This window comes from Pelophylax lessonae (genome assembly GCF_965119305.1).
Source record: "Pelophylax lessonae genome assembly, chromosome: 6".
Taxonomy (NCBI): Eukaryota; Metazoa; Chordata; class Amphibia; order Anura; family Ranidae; genus Pelophylax; species Pelophylax lessonae.
The window spans coordinates 210,638,783-210,658,082 of NC_138773.1; the positions used below are offsets into that span (position 1 = coordinate 210,638,783).

Here is a 19,300-nt window from a genome sequence, read left to right on the forward strand (position 1 = left end):
GCTGAGCGCCATTTTGCACATGCGCAGTGGGTGGAACGCACGTGATGTTGTGATGTCACAACCTGGAAGTTCCGGGTAGACGTGTGGTGCCGTGGGGACATTTAAGGATCCCCCAGAAGAGCTCTATCCTTCTGTCTGAATTGACTGGGATTTAGTTGTTACGCAGTAGTATCGAGGTAAGATACACCAGCTGCATTGGACCTGGATTAAGAATGGGGCTATGATGTATAGATAAATGATAGGGCTGATGCTGTGATACTTTTTGTTTCCAGCTGGGGGATCCTTTTCTAGGATACCGGCCAGAGGGCTCTACCAAGACAGGGTGGATATGTGCTCCCATTACCCTGATCCAAGACATTAAGCATTGGATCAACATTTTTTTGCCTCACACCATCCACAGAAACAATTAGTGGTCACGGTATACACTCTATTTGATACCTAAAGGGCAGAGATCACATTTTTAGAGACTGGTATGAGCCAAGCATAGTAAAAGATAATATAAGAAGTAAATGTATAGCAGTTACAGGTTCCCCTGAAAGGGTCCTCTTACAGAATATTCTCTTCTATCTATTTTTCTGCCCCTTCTATACTGGCTATAGGGGTTTTAGAATTTTAAGTTACCTGTTTGCAATAGTGCATCCATAGCTGGGATACTTTGTGGTCTCTGTGTCCGCCTAAAATACATGCATATTATGACCTGCTATGGATCCAGCTGACCTTGCTGTAAGTTTTCTGTTCTTGGGGATTGTCAGCTCACTCATGCTGATATGAAATATATGTTTGTATATAAAGGAACCAATGGAATTGTTTCATATGTAACATATATTCATTGTGTTTAACAGAATATGATTTCCTCCTAAATTGGTCTTGAGGAAGTGATGCATTATAGCGAAATGCGTTGACCAGCGGAGGGGACCCAGTACATGAAACACCCCTCTTTGGGGACTGACACCAAAGATGTGTGAGCTAGGGAGGTGCTGTAATAGGGCCTCATCCTATATTTCAATGTTTTCCAATGTTTTCCACAATGGTTTATTTGATTTCCCAAAACAAAATGGTCCTGGGATAGATGGTGCACTTGGTACAAAGATATCTGTACCCCTTAATATTGCACACTGTTTAAACTGCTGACTATTGGGCTGTGCAGAACCGCTGGATGTGTTCCCCTCCCTTTACAATATCCGCATTACCACCTCATGCTCTTTTCCCCTTTTTCCTTTTCTGTTTACCCCTCTAATCCTTTCATCCTCTTTACGTCCTCTGGGGCGCATCTCAACCCATGCTGAACGTGAGCCACAAGGAGGATCCTCCCGTCCCATAGGAGTAATGTGTTCCCGTTGGGACACCTGGGGACTGACCCTCTCCTAGCTTTGCAGGGGTTGGGGCAGCAAGGAGGGATGCCCTCTCTCTATGCATGCATGATATTGGTATTACAAGCTTTTTCTATGCCTTCAGATCTCGAATGTTTCAGGGACATCTTTTCTTTTCTCTGGATATTTATTGTTTATTTGTTAACTGCCTACTTTTATAACAAAAGTTTATTCTTTATCGTTATGAACACCTTGTTGTTGATGTTTTTGTATATGTTACACCTGCTTTTTGAAACCCAATAAAAATTATTGAAATAAAAAAAAATATATATATTTGATACTTTTATACTAGGTGTGTTGGTCTCATGCTAATGCCAGTAAAGTCCACCTTTGGCAGAACGGGGTTCTGCACCTTTTTGTGTTGTGATTTAGTTACACTTTGATGTTAATATATGTTTATACATATGCTTTCACATGTGTAGCAAATTTTCTGCACATAGATCACTATTTTGAAAGAGATGATAGCGCTGTACTAATTCTATATTTATAAAGTTTCTCTTATGTCTGTATTGATGCTGTCATGCATTAAAGGAGAAGTGTGGGAAATCAAAAAAATAAACATAGAAACTCACCTATATAGCTGCAGTATCAGTCCGATGCTGTAGCTGTCCCCTGCTGGCTCTAATCCCCAGAATTGAGTGAGCACAAGACCAATGATTGCTCAGTTCTCAGTTTGTAAGTCATCTCTCTGTACTCTGCCCCTCCAGTACTCACTGTAGCACTGGGCCTTCCATGTGTATGGGGGCAGGTTGCGGGCAGGTTGCGGCTGGCTCTGGCTCTCAGCTGCATGCTGAGGGGCTGAGCCAGCTGTCGGTCACGCATCTGGTGGATCGAACCATTATTGCCAAGATTCTTCCAGGGCCTGAACTGGCTCTGTTATTGTGGGTCACAGGAATACAGAAATAAGTGCATTCCTATGACCCAGAAGAGAAGTATAGCCTAAAAAGCTTTGACCATATTTCTCTTTTAAACACATAACAAACTAAACAACATACTAAAGTAATGGAGAAAACAATAAGCAAATATTTTTTATTTCTGTGCTGGTATACTAAAAACCTTTTTGTGCACTCAATAATTAAGGTAACTTATGACTAGGACAGGCATTAATATAAATTCCTGGGACTTGTTTTCCACTAAATACTTCGGGAAAATTAGAGAAATATGATATGGCAGGACATAACTAGGCTGGCCTGTGCTATTTCTGTCCCATGTGAAACCTCAGTGAATATTTCAGTCTTTGGCTTTCACAGTTTCTTTTTGTTTCTAATTTTATTTAGTGACTCATCACTTTATTGGTAAATCAATGCTTCATTTTGAATATCTGCTGTTAGCAAACAAATTCTTATTTTATGCTTTAATAATGATGGGTGAATTTATTTTAAATCCAACTACATAAGAACTAGAAAAAAACAGTTTTGTTAATTTGGAATTGTTAAAATATATGTATATGTACACTGGATATAGTATATGCATGAAGAACTTTTAATTCTGCAGATAATTGTATAATTTATACATTTTATAGTCTGGATTCCTAAATTGCTTAACCACCTCCCGCCTGCGCTATAGCCGAAAGACGGCTACAGCGCGGGCTCTAATTTCCGGGAGCCCGTCTTTAAACGGCCTCCCAGTAACAGGCTCCCCCCGCGCGCGCATCAGGGAAAATCTGTGTCGGCCATGTCCCTTGGACACAGCCAATCACAGATCTTGGTGAATGGCCAATCACAGTGGCCATTTACCACGTGATCGGAACGTCCAATGAGAGATGATCTCAAATGTAAACATATGAGATCATCTCTCATTGCCAGCTCTCCTTCCTCACACAGAGACTGCGTGTGAGGAAGAGGAGAGCCGATCAGCGACACAGAGAAATGTAATCAGGGCACTGATCACCAGTGCCCTGATTACACAAGAGGAAATAAAATGCCATAACTGCCCACCATCAGTGCCCACAGTGCCCACCATCAGTGCCCCCCATCAGTGCCCACAATCAGTGCCCATAGTGCTGCCGGTCAGTGCCCATCAGTGCCTGCTCATCTAGGCACTGATGGGCACTGACTAGCAGCACTATGGGCACTGAGTGTGGGCACTGATGGTGCTGCCCATCAGTGCTCATCAGTGCCACCCATCAGTGCTCATCAGTGCCACCTGTTAGTGTCCATCAGTGCCACCCATCAGTGTCCATCAGTGCCGACTCTCAGTGCCCAGCAGTGCCAACTCTCAGTTCACAGCAGTGCCACCTTTCAGTGCTCATCAGTGCCACCTATCAGTGATCATCAGTGCCGCCTATCAGTGCCACCTATCAGTGATAATCAGTGTGGCATATTAGTACCTCCTCATCAGTGCCCATAAGTACCACCTCATCAGTGCCCATAAGTGCCACCTCATCAGTGCCCATCAGTGCAGCCTATCAGTGCCCATCAGTGCTGCCTCATCAGCGCACATCAGTGAAGGAGAAAAATGTATTTATTTTCAAAATTTACTCACAGAAAATAAAAAAACTGGGTTTTTTTTTCAAAATTTTCTGTCTTTTTTATTTTTTTTTGTAAGAAATCAAAAAAACCCAGAGGTGATTAAATACCACCAAAAGAAATCTCTATTTGTGTGAAAAAAATGATAAAAATGTCATATGGGTGCATTGTAGCATGACCGCGCAATTGTCATTCAAAGCGTGACAGCGCTGAAAGCTGAAAATTGGCCTGGGCAGGAAGGGGGTGAAAGAGCCCTGTAGGCAAGTGGTTAAATATGTACACATCGAAAAGCACTACATGGTGATATTTTTAGAGGGTGTAGCTTAAAGCTGGATAGACCCCGATCTAGACAAAAACTGCAGAATGAACTGTGCAGTCACACATAGAGAGACAAAAAATAATTAGGCTAGCCACAGCTTTTAGGGGGCAGGCAGAGTGCCAGGCATGAGCATATATTTTTAGAATACTGTAAAGTCTCCTTCCCTCCCAGGTAGTGGGAGGGAAGGAGAAGTAAGAAGAACCCAATGGTGGCAGATTTCCAAACATCACAATTTGTTGCAGTCTGTATGCATTATTATATAGTATTTCATGAGTTAATGCTGTTCTTATAGTGTAGCTGCAGATTTCAGAAACAAACTATAAGTTGTCATTAACCAAAAGTAAAGCTGACCTACAGGAATATGTAAAAAAAAGAACAAATTAAAAACCATAAATGTAAGAAAATGTTCAATCCTTTTTAAGGTGCAGTTCTTTGAGATGTTATCAGCTATTGTTGAGGCTCTGTAAGAGCGTCAGTGCACTTAAAAACAGTCCCAGTTAATCTGCATTCAGTATAGGTACAGAATAGGCTCTGCACAGGTACAAGGTAGATGTGATTAAGATGCGGTGAAGGTTCGGTATAATGCTGCATAGGATTGGTAAGGATGCAGTATAAGTTTGGAATAGGTGCGGTATAAAGTGCAGTATGAGTGTGGTATGGGTTGGGTACAGTTGGTATCCTTCTCTCACTGACTCAGTCCCAGTGGCGGCTGGTGCTCAAAATTTTTTTTGGGGGGGGGGGCGCAAAAAGAAAAATGCAATAGGTATTGCTTTGCGGCAAAAAATGCAGTAAAATAATTGCGTGACTTTGAGGTCATGGTACATGCATGGCACAGGTGATGGTATAGGCATGGCACAGGTGATGGTATAGGCATGACACAGGTGATGGTACAGGCATGGCACAGGTGATGGTATAGGCATGGCACAGGCATGGCACAGGTGATGGTATAGGCATGGCACAGGTGATGGTATAGGCATGGCACAGGCATGGCACAGGTGATGGTATAGGCATGGCACAGGTGATGGTATAGGCATGGCACAGGTGATGGTATAGGCATGGCACATCCATGGCACAGGTGATGGTATAGGCATGGCACAGGTGATGGTATAGGCATGGCACAGGTGATGGTATAGGCATGGCACAGGCATGGCACAGGTGATGGTATAGGCATGGCACAGGTGATGGTATAGGCATGGCACAGGCATGGCACAGGTGATGGTATAGGCATGGCCCAGGTGATGGTATAGGCATGGCACAGGTGATGGTATAGGCATGGTACAGGCATGGCACAGGTGATGGTATAGGCATGGCACAGGTGATGGTACAGGCATGGCACAGGGGATGGTACAGGCATGGCACAGGGGATGGTACAGGCATGGCACAGGTGATGGTATAGGCATGGCACAGGTGATGGAACAGGCATGGCACAGGTGATGGTATAGGCATGGCACAGGTGATGGTATAGGCATGGTACAGGTGATGGTATAGGAATGGCACAGGTGAGGTCACAGGTCAGCTTCAATCACTTACCTGCTCTCCTCCTGGGCTGCCTGCGAGACGTCCACGGCGCTGCTCCTCTCCTTGAGTCCTCTTCTTCTGACGGCGGCGGGATTCCGGGAACCGTCCACGGCGCTGCTCGTCTCGTCCTCTTCAGTCTTCTTTGACGGCGGCGGGCTCATCGGGTCTTCCGATCGGTCTGGGCGGTGGGAAGGAGATCAGGCGGTGATGGTGCGTGACTGACGCACGCACCGGCACCGCCCCCATTGCGACGTCAGCAATCGGATGTCCTGGTTGATGATTGATCCAGGCTGGAGACTGGACCAATCACAGCCAGGATATCAGGAAAGTGGGGGTGTCCTAGCGCTATGACCTGCGCCCAGGTTATGTCCCAGAAGGCAGCCAATCGGCGCCTCTGCTGGGTCGTAAACACCACCCCCCCCCATAGCCACCACATAGGCCGGCGAACGCAATTTTTTTTAAAACTTTATTGTTCTTTTTGTAATCTTTTTTTTTTCTTTTTCTTATTTTTTTTAGGAGAGGGGCGGCACCCTGGCACCCCCTATGCACAGGCCGCCACTGCTCAGTCCCTGCTAGCAGTATAAGCAATAGGTGAATAGCCCTCTCACCAGTCCCTTGGATGCTGCAGTGACCTCTTGCTGTAGAAGGGGGGTGCCCTCCGTTTCTCTCTCCGAAAGCCTTCAGCTTTTGGGTAGAGAGAAGCAGAGGGTAAATGGATGTTCCAGTCTTCTTGTAGCAGCAGTGCCAGTGCTGCTTTGCCCCCCAGGGGTTCTCACTCCCAGTCTCAGGCTTGGACTTCCACTGGTATGCGCTCTCTCTGGCAGGCCAAAATCTAGACAAAGGTGCTCTCTCTCACAGCCAAGAGGATAAACTTCCCTAGGCAGTTTAATAAAAATTATCTCTCCACTCCTCCTACTGCACAGTGTCTATTGAGATCTGTAGTGTAAGGAGCCTTCTCGTCCATTTATATGGCTGCTGTCTCAAACTACAACTCTCAGGATTCTTAGTGTTCTGCATAATGGTCTATATGGGACTGCTTGGCTTTAGCTTTCTTCTGCTGGGATCTCAGTAGAGGGAGAAAAGAATAGGAATAAAAGAAAATAATAAAAGGCAATGTCAACAGTGTATTTACCTGTTGCTTGGAGTTATGTTTGTAGCACCCTCCTAGGTAGGTGCTGGGAAAACCTATAAAGGGGACCCTGCCTGCTTATCAGTTCATGATTGTTCAGCTAGGCTGTCATGTGTTTCCAGGTGTGCCTGTTGAGCTTGGGGAGTCTCCCCACTGCTCTCATTGGACAGTGGAGGAAACCTGGCCAATAGCACACCAGGGCTTGTATCTATTCCAGAGGGCAGAATCTGCCGCAATGCATCATATGGATGGGGTATAAGTCTGAGGGGGGCACATGGCATCTTTGGTAGGAAGCAGAGTCCCAGGAGGAGGGTGACGGCTGTCTCTCCTCCTGTTAGTGTTAGTGAAGGTGTCCTTGGAGGTCGGCCTGAAAGATAGAAGGTTGAGCTGAGCTGCAGAGAGGGATCCAGTGTGCTGAGGACTGAGTGGAGCTGCTGGGGCAGAAGTTTCCAGGACAGCAGTGTCATGAGTACTGTAAACTGCAAAGGGGTCTACCTAGGATAGGGGACCACTCCAGAGGGTCGGAGGGATTCAGGAGCCAGCTAACCAGTAAATGGGGCTTGGAAAGGGGGTGCCAGTGCGGGCCCTGAAGTGTTAAGCAATGCAGCAGTCTTATAAGTAGCTACCTCAGTGAAGAGGGGTAAAAGAAGCTTTAACCAGGAATTTGTCTCACATGAGAGTGTCAGAAGTCAGTTCAGCGTTAACAGACAGCAAGTCAGCTTTGACCAGCGTCAACTGGCGTTGACCGGCATCCAGCCAGCGTCAAGTCAGCGCTAATAGGCATTTTTCAGTTGTCCCACTAAAATTGTGCATAGTTGAGCCAGAGGAGTATCCCACTCATCCCTTCTTCCAATCAAGTTCACAATAAACATTAAAAAACCCCAAAGATACTGGACTGTTCCTTGTCTCAGTGCTCACACTTGGAGAACATGTGCTGTTGTTGTAACCCTGGCGGACCCATAACCAGCAAAATGGATGGGAATCCTGCTACATGTTTAATGCAGAGAAGTAATCATTTTATGCTGTCTTGTCTGCACTGATCCAGTACAGAGGTCATCTCCCCTGCACACATGCTAGGAGATCCCTAACAGAATAATGGCTATATCCATCCATAGCCTGATGCATGTGGTAGGCATTGCCATTATTATCCACATCTCTATTATGCCTCCTGCACATTCAAACAGTGCACTGTGCATTCCAGAACTGTGTTATTGTAACCCATATTTGAAAATATATCTAAAGCCCATTCTTAATTTTTTTTTTAGTTTTGAATAGAATAGAGATGAGTTAAAATGCCTCAGTCAACTTGAAATAATTGACATTTAACAGACATTAGGCACTTCAAACTGTTTTTAAAAAATACATATATGAATCCATGTAAAACAGTGTACAAAATCCATGCTAGGTAAGTAAAACTCAAAAAGCAGCTTGCTAAAAAAATTGTGAAACCAATTCTCGTAAATAATGTGTCAAAGCAGCGCTAGGGATCAAACAAATAATGTGCAAATAATTGCAATATGGAACAGCAAACAATAAGTGCAATATTAGACAGCAAATATTTAAACATGCATGTTCCGACAAGAAACAGAAGACAAAGTGCCAGATCCTTATGTCATAATATAAAGGAAATTGTGAAGTCCATAGAGAGAACAAAGACCATTAGCATATGTTCTTCCAACTCAGAGATCCACCATCGGCTAGGAATAATCAACACACCTCTTACCAACAAAGATTGGCCAAAGGTTATAATGGCCAAAAGCACATAACATGCTAACACACACTGGGTGGTCAGCAAGGAAAACGATGGTCAAACCCAATGGAATGGCAGGAAAGAAATACAAATCTCCATCGTGAAGTCCATAATAAACCTCAACATTTTTTGAAAGCTTACAGGATTCGCTGACAAGCTTCACAGCAGGGTGGGTCTGCAGGGTAATAGTGTAGAGCAGGGAGCACTAGATGGGGCTAAATGGCTCATGCAGACGAACAATGAGAGTAGTCAAACTCCGACGTCTTCTGGGAAGATGGGCCCCCGATACGTTTTGCTCTGCCCACCACAGCTTACTCATGGGGAAACCCATGACTAAGCTGCAGGGGGCAGAGAACGACGTGTCGGAGTTGTGGCTTGGTCGGAGTCCAGGCTGAGGTTGCCACTCCACACTTTTTCTTTCCTCAAGCTGCTGCAGGAACCAGGATCGGCTCCATCCCCTGCTAGCACTCTGAGCAGCAGTTGAGGATGCACTGGTTGGCATACCCCCTTCGGCCGAGACCACACACTAACCATTTACAGGTCACATCTTTCCAGAATGTCATCCATAGCTGCTCAGCTGTACAATACATGCACCTCTAAATAATTCTACTAGAGAGTAAAATAGTCTAAAGACACAGCTATCTATCTTCTGGGAGGCATCCATTACAAATAAAAAGCACAATATAGCAAATAAATACTGAATAATTTTGGACTGGACATGATATAGTCACTCCAAAACCTTGTCACCACTTCCATCTCCACTTGTACTGTGTGTCCTCCATTTGTATTAATTATCGATTTGCTATATTGTGCTGCTTCTTTGTAATGGACATCTCCTAGCTGCATGTTCAGACTATTTTAGTCTCTAGTAGCTTGAGTTAGAGATGATATAATATATCATATATATAATAAAAAATTATAAGCAGAAGCAGATTGTTCTTTAAATTTTACAACTATTGATACAATTATTTATATCTAGCTAATTACATTTATGAATAAATACCTTCTTTTTTTTTTTAAATAAATTAGCATTTTATCTTAATTATCACCAATGTGGTATTACATCAACCAAAGTGCAATATATATAAAAAGAATTGTAAACTTCAGAATTTATATTGTTTTTGTTTTACTTCTAAAAGACCAGTTGTTTAATAAAACTTGAATTAACTTTTGTTAGAATTATACATTCTTTCTGTAAACAACTTCTGTACCTAAATAATATGTAAACTGCTTTTTAGAGGACATTCATGTTCCCATTATTGACCTAACATTTAATAATGTGAAATTGCTTAACAACATTTAGCACACATTCCAATCTCAGTGCACAGCATCAATTTATGAATCATTTTTATAATTCGCTGGTACGCAGAACAATGCATGGGCTTGCTATCCCAAGGCCACTCAATATTCTTATTAGATCTTCCTCCGACAACCTCCTCTTAACAGGGCAGCTTTGTAAGCAATAATAATAATTAAGAAGATAATAGCAGCAATATTTCCTTGCACTCTAAACCTCCAAAGTAAAAAAACATTTTTTCTCCATCAGATAATGTATGTTCTTGTTTTGTTTGAGCTGAAAGGAATGCAGATCTATGGAGGGATAGCGTCCAATCTGTGTCCCTAATACAGAACAAAGCGCGATGACCCAGCATTAAATGTATCTTTGATGTCGCACCTGTTTCCATAGAAACATATTAGGATGTCACACCTCAGTCTGTTTCGAATTGAGGTGAAGGCCATTTAAAAGATAAAATAAGTAGACTAATGGGAGAAAACTGAAAGCATGTTAAAGGTAAATAAGGCAATTTGAATATATAATCAAAAGTTAATCTCACTCGAATGCCTTGTTAGAGGCCTTGTGTACTTGTAAAGAGCTGGGCTGATTAATAGGTCCAGCTAAGTGCTCACCTGAAGGTATTGAAATGAAATATTTTACATTTTTTTGCTCCTGTTGTTTGTCACATTGCAGAATTCCATTTTCTGTTTGTATTCATTTAATTCCCATTTGTACTAAGTAGGTGACCGTGATGGTGTCACTGGTCACTGCATGCATAGAATTCTTGCAGACAAAGCAAGCTTAAGGAGCTTTGTTCATTACAAAATGTTTTCTTCTTACACCTAGTCCGCCAATACAATGGAAAATGAGTACATTGGGAAAGAGAAACTTTTACTATATCACATATTTTCTATATCTAGGCAGCAATAGGTAGGAGATAGTTGGGGTTTAGTAGAAGCACAATAATAGTATACATTTTATTTTATTATACCTATAAAGAGAAAAGAAGGAATATTCTATATTCGGGATTCAGCATTTACAGTAGATGGGTAACGTATACTTACAATTACAATCTTAGTGAAGAATACTGGGAAAACAGTAACCTTTAAGAAGGATTTACACCTAAATTGACAAAGAATGATGACAAGGATACTGAATAAATACATTGATGAACAATAACTGGCTGAAATGGACAGATTCAAAAATCCAGAAATGCAATACTATTCAAAGAGAAGTTTGGCCAGAATTCTACTTACCTAGGTGGATGCACCATGATTGGTCCGATGCTTCATCTGTCCCCTGTCGCCTCTGCAATGAGAACCGAGCGATCGAACACCGCGGATCACTCGGTTCTGACAGCTCTCCGAGCAGAGAGCTGCTGACTGTCAGTCAGCAGCTCTCTGCTCTGCCCCCTCCTCATTCATTGGATTGCTGGGCTGTGGAGGGGCGGGGTCGGCCGGCTCAGGCTCTCAGCGGGCTCGCTGTGATGCTGAGCTGGGTGTCAGTCCAGGCTGACTTCTGTGACATCAGCAGAAAACAGACTTCAGCCCACTGTCTGCTGAAAAAGAGTCACAGGAGTGCAGAACAAACTGCAGTCCTGTGATCCATAGGAGATGTACAGCCAAACAAGCTTTGGCTGTACCTCTTCTTTAAAGTTATTCACTGTTTGCTCCTCATGGGATCACTTCTGCATTGGGCGCGGATATAGCAATCAGTTCTGAACAAATGCAATAATTTCATACACGTAAAAATTAAAAAGTAACTCCATTTTTGTTCAGAAAAAAACATTCCCCTCTGGGTAATCTATGTACATTGCTAGGATTATAACAGACGTTGTTGCAGATTCCTTCCTTTTGTAGACCCAGGGCCTGGGGGATGCGGAGAGAGCACAGATCAGGTAGCGTGGCCGCCGTAAAGGACTCTGGCACACCAATAATTCTCAGATTATTTCTGCTCAAGCGGTTCTCAAGGTCTTCCAGTTTGTCCAGGATATATTGTTGTGTTTGCGCAGTCTTTTGGTCATTAGCGAGGTTAGATTGAACCTCATCCTCAACTTCAGAGAGCCTGTGTTCTAGTTCATTCAGCCTTTTAGCCTGTTCTCCCATTTCCCTGCGCAGTTGTGCTATACCAGCAGTCACAGCATTTTCTACTGCTGCGGTGATGGTAGGAGACAATAGAGCTGACATGGGCTATCCATGCATACTGATCATCCATGCAGGGAAGGGCCGCTGTAGATGTATAATGTATTGGAGAGATTATGTGTCCTGCGTGCTGCAGGTTAGTAGCGACGGCCATATTGGCTGCTTGTGAGGCGGGAGGATCAATGTCGGAGCGGGTCTCTCCAGGACCTGAGGCTCAGTGAATTATGAAGCAGTCCATACCTCAGACCCTCCTGGGAGAGAGGGGAGTGTGCGCCTGGTGGTTCGCGGGTTGTGGTAGCCATTTGTCCGATTTTATAGGCAGGTGAGACCGGAGCCGCCGCAGCCACCACCTAGCTCATCTGGCGCCGGAACCGGAAATGCCCCTACCTTTTGCTATTCTGAAGAAATCAATGTTTGTTCCTCTGTGCTGAGTGGGTCTAATGAGAGTGGTTTCAAAATTATCAACCAGCTGCGCAGTTGCAGAGCACTAATGAGGAAATCTGTTGGGCCTGCATCCAGTTAGACATGTTCCTATTGGGAGAATCTCACCAAAAATGACATTTTTTTTGCAGAGGATACATGAAATCTAACTTGTATCCTAGGCAGACTTCTGAGAAAATTGGTGAGCCAATCACACAAGCAGGAAATGATGTTTCTGGGGTGTGGTCAGTACACATTTTGTGTACAGAACAGCTCCAGGTAGCCATATTGCATTGCATATTTGGAAAATTACATCGGCTGCAGATTGAAAAGGAAAGGTAATTTTTAATAACATTCAATTACAATATGATTTGTGTCGCAACTGTATATGCTATATTATTTTTTTCTTATTTGCTATTTATTTTCCCCACAAAAGTGGAATTAGCCTTTAACCACTTCTGGACTGGAAGATATTCCCCCTTAATGACCAGGCCATTTTTTGCGATACGGCACTGCGTTACTTTAACTGAAAATTGTGTGGTTGTGCTGTACCCAAATAAAATTGATGTCCTTTTTTTCCCCCACAAATAGAGCTTTCTTTTGGTGGTATTTGATCACCTAATGTAAACAAAGCCACCTGTCATTCTCCCCTGTGTAAAAGCACAGATCATATGGTCCTGCTATGTAGGACCGTTGATCTCTGCTGTTACACACACAGCCACATCCAATCACAGTTAGAAGCACGCCCCTAGGGACACACTTAACCCCTCCCTCTCCATTAAAGTTAACCCCTTCCCTCCCAGTGTCATTTTTACAGTAACAGTGCATATGTATAGCACTGATTACTGTAGTAATGTCACTGGTACTCCCAAAAATGTCAGTCAAGGGTCCGATCTGTCCGCCGCAATGTCGCAGTCCCGCAAAAAAAAATCGCAGATCGCCGCCATTACTCGTTAAAAAAAAACAATAAAAATTACAAAAATCTTTCCCTTAGTTAGTAAACGCAATAACTTTTGCGCAAACCAATCAAAATACGCTTTTTGCGATTTTTTTTACCAAACATATGTAGCAGAAAACAAATTGGCCTAAAATTTTAAAAAATTTTGATTTTTACATTTTTTTTGGCGTAATTTCATATAAAAAAATGTGAAAAATTTTGGTATTTTTGCAAAATTGTCGCTCTTTTTTTGTTTATAGCGCATGATCAAAAAATCGCACAGGTGATTAAATACCACCAAAATAAAGCTCTGTTTGTGCCGAATAGCAAAATATCCCCTGGTCAGGAAGGGGGTAAAATCTTTCGGGGCTTAAGTGGTTAAGCATTCCCAATGAAAAAAATGTAAAAGTCTAATTTTTTCATCATTTTAGGCCAATATGTATTTTGCTACATATTTTTGGTAAGTGTATATTGATTGGTTTGCACAAAAGTTATCGCATCTACAGACTGAGGGGAAAGATTTATGGCATTTTTATTTATTTAGTTATTTATTTTTACTAGTAATAGCAGCGATTAGCAATTTTTAGCAAGACTGCGACATTGCGGCAGACAGATCGGACACCTAACTGACATTTTTGACACTTTTGGGGGGACCAGTAACATTACTACAGTAAGCAGTACAAAAAATATGCACTGTTACTGAAATAATGACACTGGCAGGGAAGAGGTTAACACTAGGGGCAATCAAAAGATTAAATGTGGCCCTTGGGGGTGCTTTCTAACCGTGTAGGGGATTGACTTATGGAATAAACACAGATACCTGTGTTCCTAAATAGGAGGAACACAGGATCCCTGTTTTTATTACTGACAGAACAGCAGTCTGACGTGTTTACAACGGCAGACCGCCGTTCTGTCTCCACGGGGAACGATTAGGGGTGCCCGGCATCAATCACAGCCACCGGACCAGCTGATTGGCTCCCCCTGTAGCCAATCGGCGTGTGCGCGCCCCTCCGGCACAGTACGCGCACCCCCACTAGCGGTCCTGCGAAACAACATACAGTTACGTTGTTTCGTGGGACAGAGCCGACTTGCCGTAGTATATGTACTGCTGGCGGTTGGCAAGTGGTTAAGTTATTTACATAATAATTAGGTTCTGATAATGGAGGTAAGTATGGTGGCTACAATTTAGAAGTGCCCTCCCATTTTCCCCTCTGTGCAGCCACTTATATATCACAATATTGCAATTTAAAGGATTAACATAGGGCTGACAAAAGGAGCAGACAAGCAACAGTTGAGACATTTAGCCACCTATTTTAATCCTAGAGTCCTCTGCTGCATGAAGCAAACACATCCTCCCTAGCACCAGCTGCATTATGGGCTTCGTACCCACACATCAGCGCATTTTACTAGAATCCAGAGGGAGTCATCTGATTATTCAGAGAACCAGAAGAAGTACAGAGACACCCTACACTAAAAGATATAAGCAGTTCTATCTTCCCCTTGACTATATTGTCACAGCCACCTCCTATTACACACAAAATAAAAGAGAACCACTGCACTGCCCTCTGGAAAAAAGACTCTGCAAAATAAACTAACCACTTTTGGACCGGAAGGATTTACACCCTTAATGACCAGGCCATATTTTGGGATTCGGCACTGCCTTATTTTAATGGACAATTGCGCGGTCGTGCAACGATGTACCCAAATAAAATAGAAGTCCTTTTTTTCCCCACAAATAGAGCTTTCTTTTGGTGGTATTTGATCACCTCTGCAATTTTTTAATTTTTTTGCGCTAAAAACAAAAAAATAGCAACAATTCTAAAAAAAAAAAAAATATATATATATATTTTTCACTTTCTGCTATACAACATTCCCAATAAAAAAAAATGTAAAATCAACATTTTTTAATATTTTAGGCCAATTTGTTTTCTGCTAAATAGTTTTGGTTAAAAAAAATCGCAATAAGCGTATTTTGATTGGTTTGCGCAAAAGTTATCTAACTACTAACTAACCACTACTAAGTGGCAAAAATGTCAGTTAGGAGTCTGATCTGTCTGCCGCAATGTCGCAGTCCTACTAAAAATCACAGATCGCCGCCATTACTAGTAAAAAAAAAATAAATAAATAAAAATGACATAAATCTTTCCCATAGTTAGTAGTTAGTCAACTGGGACACAGCAGCTGCATGAGAATGCACAGGTGTTTGGTGCATTCCTGTGCAGGCAGTCCTATTCATGTCAATTGGGACACAGCCACTGCTCCCAACTTGACATCTGTGAGGGTGCATGTCTCTGAACCCACACTGTCTGCCTTGGGGGCCATGCACCTACACCCACATGGATGTCAGATCTGCCCTTGCAGCCGCTGCATCCCAACTAACACGAATAGGACTGCATAGAACACCTGTGCATACCCGAGTGGGTAAAAATGGCCCTCCATGGGTGTACGCTTCAGTACACCCCATCTGAACAAGGCCCTATTAGGAATTTAGCAGGAATTTTGTAGGTTATGCTGTGTTTATGTGTGCAAATAAGGATTTTTGTGTTTTTTCCTGCGAAAATAGCGATTTGATAAACATTCGCGCAAATATCGTGGGGCCCTTAAAATCAATAGCACCTTTTTTTTATTCTCCTGGTCATGTGCTTTCAGAAAATATATGTTTTAGGGGTCTTTTACAAACTCTGAAAACTGTAAGAGAAAAAAGAAAACCTCCAGATTTTTAGAGAAATTTGGACATTTACAGTTTTGCATATTTTCGAATTTTCACCATTTTGCAAAAAGGTGTAATTTAAAATTTGCAAATATTTGTTATTTATTAACTCAATTCAGGTTAAACTTTTATACTTTGTAGGAATTTAGCAGACATTTTGTAAAATTTGCTGTGTTTCTATCTGCTAATAATGATTTTAGTGTATTTTTAGCAAAAATATTGTTTTGATAAACATTTGCACAACGGGACCTAAAAAAATCTGTAGAACCTTATTTGTATTCTATTGGTCAAGTACTTTTAAAAAAAACACTATACTGTTAAAAGTATTGGGACACTTGCCTTTACACGCACATGAACTTTAATGGCATCCCAGTCTTATGGGCCATAAACACTATAAGATTTTCTGAAGACTTTTTCCTTTAGACTTACCACAACCATATAATATGAGGTCAAACCTAAAGACTTTCAATTAGTATGCAATCTGGCAGGCCCTTGAACTACATAGAAAAGGTAAATCTGAAGGAAATCTAACCACAAAAGTTGGATAGTGTGTATCCAGCTTTAGTCTGTAGGGTTTGTTATTGAGTTGGCCCACCCTTTGTAGCTATAGTAGCTTCATCTCTTCTGGGAAAGCTGTCTACAAGGTTTAGGGGTGTGTCTATGGGAATGTTTTTCAAACATTTTTCAAAAAGCGCATTTGTGAGGTCAGGCACTGATGTTGGACTAGAAGGCCTGGCTTGCAGTCCCTGCTCTATTTCATCCCAAAGGTGTCTTTATAGACCTTGCTTTGTGCACTATCCCCATAGGGTTCCCACAAAGTTGGGAACAGAAAATTGTCCAAAATGTCTTGGTATGCTGACGCCTTAAGAGTTCCCTTCACTGGAACTAAGGGGAAAAGCCCAACCCCTGAAAAACATCCCCACACCATAATCCCCCCTCTAGCAAATGACTTGGACCAGTGCACAAAGCAAGGTCCATAAAGACATGGATGAGCGAGTTTGGGGTGGAGGAACTTGACTGGCCTCAAGCCCATAGAACACCTTTGGAATGAATTAGAGTGGAGACTTGTAAGCCAGGCCTTCTCTTCCAGCATCAGTGTCTGACCTCACAAATGTTCTTCTGAAAGAATGGTCAACCATTCCCATAGATACACTCCTAAACCTTGTGGACAGCCTTCCCAAAAGAGTTGAAGCTGTTATAGCTGCAAAGAGTGGGCCAACTCAATGTTGAACACTACAGACTAAGACTGGGATGCCATTAAAGTTCATGTGTGTGTAAAGGCAGGCATCCGAATACTTTTGACAATATAGCCGCCATCGCTGCCGCCCATCAGCAGTAGACCTGTCATACAGCCGCCATGTCCAAAAAAAGGTATACTAAGGAGGCTAATGAAATCAAGCAGCAGGGAGCTCTCACCTTCACATTTGGAATAGAAGCCAGTCAAAAGTAGTGGATCAGTGACGGAATCGGAGGAGGAAGCAGTTCCTCCTAAAAGAATAAGGTGCTCTGAAGACCAGGCAACCGCCCCAATTGTGCTAGACCCCAGGATGAAAGGCCCAGTACCAGCACTGGAATATCATACCAGAATCAGGGCCCTAACATATCTTCCAGAAGCTCTGAGAAACCAATTATGGCTGCCTTCCAGCTCAGGCTCAGCTACAATCTCCCCTTTCCCCAAGCAGCCAGGTGTGCAAGCCAACACTGAAAATTTTTCAGAAATACATTTTTTAAAATGTATTTTTCCCTGTCAATTTACTTCAATTCATTGTGGATCAGACTAACTTTTTTGCCTAACAATATATTGAAAACAACCCCAACTCATGTTTGAATGTAGCATCTAACAGTGAAGGAACATAAATTGTTTTTGGGCCTTATGATCATCAACATGGGGTTTACAAAAAAAATTAATAACATGCTTACTGGTCCACCCACCCCATCCATCACATTCCCATTTTTTCAGTTGTAATGTCCAGGTCACGCTATGACATGATCATGCGCTTCCTGCATTTTAGCGATTACTCACAGTGCCCTTCCTGAGATTATCCTGGCTATGACAAATAATACAACATTCACCCCTAATTAATTTTTTTCTGAGAGATTGACTGAACTTCAAGTCATCTGTGTGGACGAGTCCCTTGTCCATTTTACTAGCCGTCTGGGAGTCCAGCAATACATTCCCAGTAAAAGGGCCACGTATGGAGTAAAGCTCAACAAGCTCTGTGAAAGAGCCACTGGATATGTACATGCCTTCCGCGTGTATGAAGGCAAAGACTCCCAGCTCCAGCCCGCTGAGTGCCCAACATACATCGGCACAAGTGGAAAAATTGTCTGGGATTTGGCTTTTCCAATATTCCAAAAGGGATATTACATCTACCTAGATAATTATTACACAAATCTGCCACTTTTCCGCCAACTGTACCATGAGAAAACCTTGGCCTGTGGTACCACCAAAACAAATGGAAAGGCCTTTCCATAAAGTTTAGTGGCCACAAGGCTACAAAGGGGGAATCAGCAAGTCTGAAGCGGAGGGATGAAATAGATGTGTACATCCTGTCCACCATCCACAATGACACCTCGTTGGAAATTCACGGAAGACGTAGTCCCTTCCAAAAGCCTGAGTGTATCCACGATTATAATAAATACATGGGGGGTGGATTTAAATAATCAGATGCCATAGCCCTATTTATCGACAAAAAGTTCCTCTTCTGGTATAAAAAGTAGCAATTTACCCTTTCCATTTGGCCATTTTTTTTTCCAATTTTGGCCATTTTTAATGCATATGTCACCTATCAAATGTCAACGGAACGACCCACCACCTTCCTAAAATTTATAGAAGATGTCATCACTGCCTTATCTACCAGCTATTATCTCCACCAGAAAGCATTCACTCCGATTTATTTAGCAGACTTCATGAGCGCCATTTCCCTGAGAATATTCCACCAACAGAAACAGGAAAAAGATGCCAAAAAATGTAAGGTATACTGCAGAGGGGGACACCAGTTTTTTATGTCCCCAATGTCCCTCCAAACTGGGCCTATACATCAGATACTGCTTCCGATGTTATCACACGTCACTAAAATATTAGTTCCCCTTATTTTTAACAGCCTGTCATTTTCCCGTTTCTAATATCTGTGTTGATCATTTGCCTGCTGCCTCGATTGACCATGCCTCTGCCTTCCACCTTAACTGACCCTGGCCTGTTTACCGAAGATGCCTCTGCCTGCTGTCTGGATTGTTTCTAAACCAAGTTTCTGCCTTCCAC

The 19,300-nt window shown here is 42.6% G+C and overlaps 1 long non-coding RNA gene across 1 annotated transcript; it reads left to right on the top strand.

The window, feature by feature from the left end:
* Nucleotides 1–370: 370 nt before the first annotated feature.
* LOC309558997 lies at nt 371–935 on the top strand. The gene is made up of 3 exons (XR_014225436.1): nt 371–470; nt 618–723; nt 843–935. It is a non-coding gene; the product is annotated as an uncharacterized lncRNA (long non-coding RNA).
* The last annotated feature ends 18,365 nt before the right edge of the window (nt 936–19,300 follow it).